The following is a 7,312-nucleotide window of genomic DNA, read 5'->3' as shown; positions in this document are numbered from 1 at the left end:
ATATACAACGTTAGTTTGTGTAAAAATCGACGTCGTATATTATTATTATAATTATTATTATTTAAATAAGATACCACGCCGGTTTATTTAATAATCGATGTGGTATCTTTTTTTATTTAATATATATTTACAACTTTAATTTTTGGCTAAAAACTAACGTTGTGTGTACTTATTTTTTTAAAAAAAAAACTAGAAATAATATACGAAGTCAATTTTATAAAATTTATGTCATATCATTTATTTATTACATCGCTAAGGATTACGTCAGATATTAACCGACGTCGTATGTCCAAAATAACCGACGTTAAAAGTAGTTTTTGTGGTAGTGATATGATTATTTATGAAAGTTAAGGCATGTATTGTAAAACTTGATAGGATAGAGGAAACGTTTGCATGCTTAGACAGAGGGAAAAAGTGTGTAAATAAAGTTAAAAATTTTGTTGTTGGAGTATGTGATTTTAACTATTTATATTTGTAAGAAAAAAAATCTACAGAAATTATAATTTTATAGAGTCTAAAAATAAAAATGAAAACAAACAAAAATAAAACAAATAACAGAGTTTTTTCCCAAAATGGTCTTTATTTTTTTTTAGAAAAAAATCTACAGAAATTCCAATTAGATAAAGTCTAAAAAAACGAAATAAATAAAATAGTTTTGAATAAATAGACCAAAATACCCTCCATTTTAATGTTGAATAAATGGAATATCTAACGGATGATTGAATTGAGTGAGTTTTTGAAAGTCGAAGGATCACATTTTGTGCAATTGAAAGTCGAAATGTAAAATTGAGAATGAGCAATTGTCGAGGGACATTTTGGAAAATAACTCTTCCATTGTTCTAAACACTAAAAACGTAACTTTTTTTCTAAATGACAGGATAATTGGGCAAGCAGCACCTAACCCGAATCACAAGCAGGCAAGTGGACTCAGGAGTCAAACGGTCACCCGTTACACTTGAGGAGAGGAGTTATTACCAACAACTCCACTACCATTGAAGGAGCTCCACTACAAGTCACAAAGAGTCGTTGTACCTCAAGTATAAGAGGCGCCCTGTTGTAGAGGAGGGGGGACTTGGTTTTCTGATACAAAACACTACTGTACTGAAACTAGCTACTCATTGTACTGAACTATTGTTAATCCACTTATCAAATATACACCAGTAACATAATTACCGTCAGTAAAGTTAAAGGGACATATGCAATAGTTGAAAGAAGAGGTGGACTAAATTAAATTTTGCTACAAAATTGATGGATTAAAATCAATTTTTTTTCTAATCATCACATTTTGAAAAATTGATCAGAATTTTTAATGCTTTATAATAATCACAATTTATATCAATTTAAAATAATTACATTATTGTATTTTTTTTTAGTATTATCGACCTATTACAGTGTAGTATATGTTCAATATACTTTCTCTATCACTTGTAGTCTAAAAAATCAATACTCCACCTCCACAGTTATAGCCCCATAGGGGTTCTGTTAAATATACTTTCTCTATTAGTTATAGCCTAAAGAGTCAATAACCCACAACCGGGCCAAGTTCGATGGGGTTCGATCGTGTGACATCCCCTCAAGGAGAGTCATAGAGGTCTCAATTAAGCACAAGGTGCTTGTCACAATATTGTATTTAATAACTAACTTTTTTAAGGATCATGAGTTGATTGTTTATGAACATGGATTGTGCATTGTACGTGTGGTGCATGATATACGTATATCGTTGTCTCAAAGCTAATTATTACTGATTTTATTCTTGTACCACTACTTGCTTGGTGCACCATGACCTATTGAAAAGTGGCCAGAAATATAACTAATGTAGCACATGCACAAGAAACTGAGGCAACATCCTGCACCTGTAAAATCTAAAACCTAATTTCATTAAAATCACTTCCCAAGCCATAAATCTTGCCCAATTTCATCAACGTCTCTCCTCCACCATCAAAACCACTGATATGATGGACCATAGGAAATTTTCCAATTTTTTCATAAACTTATTTTACACTTTAATTGATCGAATCAGAAACATTATTCTTCCACTTTTTACTTCACACTAACATATCCTGCTTAAATTGATCCATAAAATTAAAGAGCGTCAACTTTTAAAAAAAAAAAAAAAATCTCATCTTCCTTTCATAGAAAATCAAAGTGAGAGAGCTCCTTGTGCACTACAGTAAGTAAAGGTCTAGCGAGCTTATGTGTTCAATTGAGTTACCATGATTTACATCCTCCTAGATTGCTAGATACTCTGTCGAGTCGAGGCATATATGGGGGCTTTGGGTTGAAAATTCAACATTTTGAGAAGAAAAACATGTAATAATAAGAGTAATACTCTCTCTGTAAGAGTATAATTAACAATTTTCTACCTTAGGCTATCTTTAACGTGCAGTTATACCGTGGACCATGGTCCACCATGCATTATGGACCATGGTCCACCAGGTCATGGCTGATACTACAGTTGTGTTAAATGGATACTGCAATTATGTTGAACTGATACTGCAGTTGTATTGAAAGGGAACTGCAGTTGCGCGGAACCGAGGCCGTTTCATCTGTCTGGAACTGCAGTTGTGTTGAACTGATACTGCAGTTGTATTGAACGGATATTGCAGTTCTGTTGAACGGATACTGCAGTTGTGTTGAACGGATGAACGACCTCTGTTCCGCGCAACTGCAGTTTCCTTTCAACACAACTGCAGTATCAGTTCAACATAACTGCAGTATCCGTTCAACACAACTGCAGTATCAGTCATGAGTCATGACCATGGTACACAATATAATTTGCGATCTTTAACGGCTTTCCAATAATGAAGAAAACATAAATGATGTAAACATTCTTATCATTATTATTAAAGCAAAGACAAGTTGAAAAAAGAGAATGTGAAAAAAGAAATAAAGAAATAAAAGAAAACCAATGAATTTCCTTTCTTTTGTTTTAACTTTTATTTGGTGCACTGCATGCTTTATTAAATTTGTCATATCGTTATGAGTAATTTATCCTTATTTGATCAATCACAAATTTCACAAAGGTAACGATGGAACAGAGTAATTTTCTTAGCTTTAAGTCGTCTATCATCTCCAATTATAATAATTATATTCATTAATTTTTAATTTAAAAATAAAAATAAAAACAACTACACCGACCTAATAGGGATAGATGATTGCGTGGAAGCCTAGCATAGTAGTGCCAAATATGGTGGCATAAATTTGGATTTGTAGGCAATTAAGTTCATATAGGTACAAGGCATCAAGAATCTGTGGCATGTGGCCTGGGTTTAATTTGGTTTCTGCGATTTATTTTTGTTTTCCACACTTACAAATTCTCACGGCTACTCTAATTGCGTGCTCTTCTTTCCCTCTGCCACCTAACCTTTTCTTGGTAAGAATAGATGTTTGATGCAAAAGTGCACTAAAACGTATTTGTGCTTATGATTTATTTGACCATTTCATTTTGTGGTGTATGTATTAAACCATTTTTGTGATCCTTCCGTCTACTACTCACCAAGAATATGTTATCATATCATTTTTATTTTAGGTTTACATTACAAGGTCGAACATGAATAATAATATATTCGGTTAATAATTAATGTATCTTTTTCTGTGGGTAGGATTTAAGGTGAGTATTTAACTAGATGGGATGTGAATATGTGATCTAATATAAAAATTTAAGACTGGCCGGGTCTAAGTTGGGATTGGGGTCAATCCAACGCATTAATGAAACCTAATCAACTCAATTCACTTGGAGATCAAGAACTAGTTGTTTTGGACTTTTATCAAGTCTAAGAGACAAGCTCAAACTAGTAGGGCCAATTTTTGACCCGTGCATAATGCCAACTCAATTTTAGATGGCCCAATATCTATTTTTGACCTAACTGTATAAGGAAAAAAATTGATTCGCGCCCCTTTCTATCCCGTCTAAAGCTCATTAGTTTTTTTTTACTAAATCACGCACCACCATTGAAGAGGACAATCAAGATTATTCCTTCCTCCATTAATTTTACAACTTTTAGTAAGACTGTCATTTATTTACAAAACGAGACCACAAAAATCCAAAAGACGGCCTTACAAACTAGTTACTAGCCAAACAAGGCATTATGTTCTACCAATCCACCTAGTCATCTCTCTTATCCGTTGTAATAATAGCATTATATATATAAGTTTTGACTATAGTATGCTCGACATCCTCTTGCAATAATATCATAAAGTAATAAAGTAATTCAGATAATGCATAATAATATCATAAAGTAATTCATTATTAAAGACTTAACGTCATTACATACTTATGTATCTTATTATTTCTTATAATTAATTTGAATAGAACCGTCATATAAAAATTTCATGTGCATATAATGACTAAAAATACTTTTACCTTTTTTATATTCAAATATCATAGACTGTGATGAGTAAAATAGAATTTGAACGCAACATGAGATAGAAAATATATATATATCCTACTCTGATCTAATAATGTTGTAACATGCCTCCTCAATATATCAAGCATGTAAACACAAGCCAAGTATTGTCAATCAAATTTTAATCATCATAAACTGCTTTGTAAAAGAGATCCTTGTATTATTTTTTTGTTTTTTTATATAAAGCTTCAATATTGTTTTCACTTTTAGTCTTTTCAACTTAAAGTTACTATTGTTCAAAAAAAAACTTAAAGTTACTTGATAATTAGCAGAGATGCTACTATTGCATTGGATTGGTGTAAGAGAACTGATTTCTCTGACATTCAGTAGGAATCTGTGCGTTTTGATAAAATTTTGGTGGAAATTCCTTGGACTTTCTAGAATACTATTGAAGGTTGTAGGGTTAAATTAAAATTAAATCATGCAGATATATACGCAATTAGTATATCATGGACCAGAGTTTATATTGCATTGTGAACCTTGATACAAAAATTATGTACTTTAGTTAACACATTTTGTATATACATCAAACAATTTCTCTACATATAAATAAATAACTTGATAATTGCTGACACATAATATAATATCTACATATACAGAAATTGTCAACTACATGTATAAAAATGTGTCAAATATATATACATAATTTGAAAGTTATTTTTGGAATAAGGTCTACAGTATCAGGTAGACCTTGTTCCTTGGTATAATTTGGCAATATATTGGTGTTTCCATTTTACTACTATACGTTTATCATAAAGCAAATTATGTTGCCTATATTTTGGCTGATTATGCTTTGTCTCTAACTTCAATTTTATCATTGTTAATTTTCAACCATTTTTTTTTTAAATCCACTTCTTATTTGTAAGTTGATTTTTCGAATTGAGAAAAAAAAATGACTAGGTTAATTTTTATTAAATTTGATACAAATATGTATCAAATCTTCCAAATCTCTTGGTGATTTTTAAAATAAATATTATTTAAGTGTGTAGAGTGTACATCATTTAATTAGTTTTATTTTAACTACCAAACAATAAATATTAAGAGAGTGTTTAATTCAATTATGTAAATCACGAGGTGTTATGGGTCTATCTCTGTCTGTCTTACGGTTTAGATTCACCCGATTAATTCATGTTCGCTTCGAGAAGCATAAGAGTTAGTCAAAAAAAAAAATTTGTCACTTGAAAATATTGAACCTTAGTTATTTCGAAGATCGTTTTCACTTTCCACATAAAAAAAGCTCATTTGTCACTTAAACTATCTCTTCAGATTATTGTTTGATTAAATATGAGTATGTATCAAAATCGATATGGAATTAATAAAATTTGAACAATTTATTCTCATTGCGTCACCAAACCTTCCAATCAAGCATCTTCTTAAATGTTGCACGTGTAGTAACGTACTAATGTCATCAAATGTAGGATGGTCAACCTTAAATTAATTAATGCTTGAAAACCTTTCGGTAGAAAGTGGCAAAAATAACGGACATGCATGGCGTGTAATTGTGTAAATCCTTTGCTACCAAATTGTGTAAATCATATCCTCCAAAAGGTTAAATCTTCAGGGATGCTCCCAAATTGTGTAAATCATCTCCTCCCAAAAGGTTAGTATATATAGGATGAGTTTGGGTGCAGGGATGTTCCCAAGTGTGGTCATGCGGTTAGATTTGATCGTCGTTTATTAAATCTAGATCAACGGCTCAAATCAATAAAAAAAATGTAAAAAAAATGCATGTCTGAAAGAAAGAAACATAAACTAAAAATGGCACACCTTAAGTAATAGAAACAAGCACCTTAAGTGTTAGAACAATACACCTTAACTGTAAAAATGGTCCACCTTAAGTTTTGTTCAAAAATTTTATTCTTGAGGCAAACCCCTCAGTTCAAAAGTTTTGTTCTTGAGCTTCTAAGCTAGGGATCTGGCAGACCGCTCAGTTCAAAAATTTTGTTCTTGAGGGTCTGACCTAGGGGTATGGTAGACCCCTTAGTTCAAAAATTTTGTTCTTGAGGGTGTGGGAGACCTGTGACTTAGACCCATTAGTTAAAAAAGGAGAAGGGTGCGCAGGCAAGGAGTGCCTTTGAAGAAGAAACATGGCGCACCTTAAGCACACTAACTACGCACCTTAAGCACAAAACCTACGCATCTTAAGCACAAACCCTACGCACTTTAAATTTGAGAAAATGATCAAATTGCCACCGCATTTTTTTTAAGTTGTTAATCCTGGACGTTGATTTTGACAAGATCAATGACTCTCCTCTCACTGCACAACCGCACCTAAGACGCATTACTACATGCGAACTGAATTATATATATATATATATATATAGGGTCATCTTCAGGTGTGGTCGCGCCTTCCCGTGCGGCCTGCGGCCGTGCGGTTTACACCACTCAATGTTAAGAAATGCACCACTCAATATTAAAAAATGCACCACACAAATATACATTATTAGGTACACATCACCAAAAACACACCACTAGGTATAAAAAAAAACACCACACAGTGTTCAGAAATACACAATTAGAAATAGGAGAGCTATGAGCTATGAGGAAAAATGTGCACTATATGGCATAACAATGTGCACTGGAAAAAGGAACAATGTGCACCATATGGCATAACAATGTGCACTAGAAAAAGGAAAAATGTGCACCGTATGGCATAAAAATGTACACTGAAAGGCAAAAAAAATTAACTTGTTTAGACAAAATTACAATAATGTCACCGCATTTTTTTAAATCTCCAATTTGGACCCTTGATCTGGACTACGGATATAATTTCATCATATTTTTCACCTAAGACAATTGTTTCACATGATCCTTTATATATATATATATATATATATATATATATATATATATATATATATATATATATATATATATATATATATATATATATATATATATATATA

The sequence above is a fragment of the Ipomoea triloba genome, chromosome 4, assembly GCF_003576645.1.
Source record: "Ipomoea triloba cultivar NCNSP0323 chromosome 4, ASM357664v1".
Classification (NCBI taxonomy): domain Eukaryota; kingdom Viridiplantae; phylum Streptophyta; class Magnoliopsida; order Solanales; family Convolvulaceae; genus Ipomoea; species Ipomoea triloba.
This window is presented reverse-complemented; position numbering follows the sequence as displayed.